This window comes from Ochotona princeps, chromosome 2 (assembly GCF_030435755.1).
Source record: "Ochotona princeps isolate mOchPri1 chromosome 2, mOchPri1.hap1, whole genome shotgun sequence".
NCBI classification, from domain to species: Eukaryota; Metazoa; Chordata; class Mammalia; order Lagomorpha; family Ochotonidae; genus Ochotona; species Ochotona princeps.
In genome coordinates, this window is record NC_080833.1 from 35476328 (window position 1) to 35479685 (window position 3358).

Sequence of the window (3358 nt, forward strand, 5' to 3'; positions counted from 1 at the left end):
GCTGGGGAAGGTTTTAGAGTCCACCTGGCACCAAGGCGCACTGGCTGGCTCTGCGGTTCCTCCGCGTCCGCCGGGCCAGCCCCGGGCCGCACCGCTGGCGGGAAGCCTCAGGAGCAGGACTAGGCCCAGGAGGAAGCCTGCCATGGTGACACAGCACTCGCTTTGGATCACAGATTCTAGGAGACCAAGCAGAAACAGATAAAAGGTCTGTCGGCTCCTATCCCTTCCAGGATCGGAGGACTCGGGGTCCAATCAGGTCCACATTGATTATTCTGACATAAGAAACTAACAGGAAACTTGAATGTTTGCAAGCACTTGTGGCACAACTGTTGCAAGGTACAGATAGCATGGCTTCACTTTTCAAGAAGCTGGGCAGTTTCGAGTTCTACTACAATGAACTAGAGTCACTATGTTAAACTCCATCTCGTGTTGAATACATTACTCTTCTCTGTGCAGTATCAGGTGCAGAAGGTAACCAACTTAAACAAGTGGTAGGAATGCGATTCATTCTGTAAATACAAGGTAAAACCAGACAGTAATGTGAAACAATGAGAGCCTTTCCCAGGAGCAGTTGCCCCACTCCTTGAATGTCTCAAGACTGAAACGCTATTTTCGCCCATCCATAGAGATGAAGCAAACAGCCGATATACAGCTGCAAGGTGAAGCACTGGAGAGGTGAGAGTGCGGAGCTCGAGCAGCAAGTTTGAAATAACCCATCAGTGTGGCAAAGGTCTGTAAATGAATGTTTAGCACACCGCAGCCGTAGAGAAGCACACACCCCCATTCTTCTTCCCGGGTGCACGAGCTCAGAACTGGGAAGATCAGCAGTCTCCAGCAGCCGTGACCTCACCTGCACCTCCAGCACCAAAGTAAAACCGTGTGACTGCCCAATCACCTATTCGCTTTAGTCATGAATTCTGCCTTATTCAATGTTTGACCAATAAGGTAAATTCAAGAAACAACTTGATACTGTGTGCAGCCACGCAGATAGGAGACAGCTACTTGCTCAGGCTTTAATAACCACCAAGAGGAAGCCAAGGAGGGTTCCACATATCCACGTGTTGACATACAGCTTCCGCCCAGTCTCGCTCACAAGCATGCCAACAAACCACTCAAGACCAATACTGATGGCAAAGTCTTCTTGAGACTTAATTTGGAATGAACACTCTTCCCAGGAAATCTGTCTCTTCTTTCAGGATCTGGTGAATCATAAAATTCTAAAAGCAACTTACCTTTGATCTCAAAACGCTCCTGGAGCCACCTTTTCATGTAAGCCTCTTCTTCTGGGATATCTTTTTTGTCTATACGATCTATGTGTATATGAATTGTTGGGCATGGAGGGCGATTCTTTCCGCTGCCCTTTATCAGTCTTGCCCTCATAAACCACTGTAACATCATAAATTGCATCTAAGTAATTCTTCAGAGAATCAAAAGCGATGCAAGTTGCCTTTATTCTTGGTGTTAGCACATGCTTTAATACTGGGAGACCTTGCTGAGCAGCAAATGTTTGACTAGCCAAAAGGACTTCACTTTGTTCTGGATTATATCTTGTTCCCTCTGGAAATATCACAAGATACATTGGAGTTCCTGCGGCCACGTGGCTCTGCAGCTTGCTTCTCATCTCTTTCTCGTTGAATTTGGCACTTCGCTTTACATAGATTCCTCCATGCTGAGACAAGTAGCACCCATACAGAGGAAGCCATTTTAAGCCATCTTTGAGCACATACCACACATGTCCAAGAGCATTCTGCCTGATGGCCAACATATCAGCAATGATCCAGTCGACTGTGCTTCGATGATTTGCTAAATATATTATATTTTCTTTATTTTTTGGCAAATCTCCATATGGGATTATCTGCACCCCGGTGTAGTTCTCAAAGAAGAGCACCATGCTCCGGTAGACGCAGTAGAGCCGGTCGTCCATCCGCTGGTAGAAGCGTGCGGGCAGCAAGGCGGACACCAGCCGCAGGAACCCCCAGGCCAGCACGCAGGTGGGCGCCGTGCCCAGCAGCAGGAAGCCCGGCAGCAGGTAGCGCATCGAGGACGAATGGAGCACCAGCAACAGCAGCATCTTTCCAGGCGCCACGCATGCTGCTGCCTGCCACTGGCCACGGGGACGCCACAGCCGGCTCCTGGGCAGCACCTCAACAACCCATGACCCCGACCCGTCCGCAGAGCGCCCCTGCGGGGGGGGGGGGGGCGGGGGCAGTGGAACTCTTGACCCCTAATTTCAGCATGGCCCAACCCTGGTCATTGCAGGCACCTGGGGAGTGAACCAGCTGAAGAAAAATTTCATGGTTTCTCTTTCTCTCTGTTACTCTACCCTTCAAATAATAAAATAAATATATTTTTTTCCAAAATTACCTTTCAAGTGCATATTCCCAGTAATCTAAGAACATTTTACTAGGCCTATACCTAAACAACAAAATGGATTAAGTTTCCCTCTCTTAGTACCATTTACTAATGACTTCGGAGTTTAGACATCTGCATGAGCTCAGGAGCAAAATTATGTGCAAACTATAACATCTGCCATGCTTTTTCTAAACAGTAGACGCTCTAGCAAGAGACTAATACTAATTGTGTATTATTATACTTGGCTAAAGGAAATCTATGCTTATTTTATAACGTTTTATTAGTCAGAAATAAGCTAGCTTAAAAATTTTTCACCTAGCGATGTTCACATTACTTAGTAAGCCAAGTTTTACACCATTTTCAACTACGTATTTCTTTTTAATTTAATTAATCATTTGAGAGGCAGAGAGACAGAGCTCCCACTAGTTGGTCCAAATCCAAATCCCACTGGCCAGGGTGAGCCAGGTTGATGCCAGGTATCAAAAAGGTCATTCAGGTCACCACCATGAGTGGCAGGAACCCAAGCACTTGAGCCATCACTTACTGTCTCCAAGGGTGTAAATAAGCAGGAAAGCGGAAACGGCAGCAGAGCCAGGACTCAAATCCAGTCACCCTGCTGTGGAATTCGGGCATCCCAGCAAACCTGCCCCAGCTATGTATTTCACTTGTACTTAAATGGATTGGTTTAAAAAGACCAATCCTCCTTTTAAGATGATTTGACAAATGTATGGCTGCAGAATCATGGAAATAACAGTTTGATTTAAGTGTTCCTGTTCTGATCATTCATAACCCCCCAAAAAACAGTCATCAATTGCCAACTGTATCCTGAATCCTGGGCCACTAGCATGAACACTTAAACTGTCTTCCCAGAGCTCATCTTCTCAGTAGGGTGCCAGGCATTCTAATAATTACAATAAAATGTTGACAATTGGGACCGGCATTGAGCCACAGCCTGTAATGCCAACAACCCATATGAGCACATTCAAGTCCTGGCTGCTCCATTTCT

At 46.5% G+C, this 3358-nt stretch overlaps 1 pseudogene; it reads right to left on the bottom strand.

The window, feature by feature from the left end:
- Nucleotides 1–797: 797 nt before the first annotated feature.
- On the bottom strand, nt 798–2071 carry LOC101522095 (1-acyl-sn-glycerol-3-phosphate acyltransferase epsilon-like; annotated as a pseudogene).
- Nucleotides 2072–3358: the final 1287 nt, after the last annotated feature.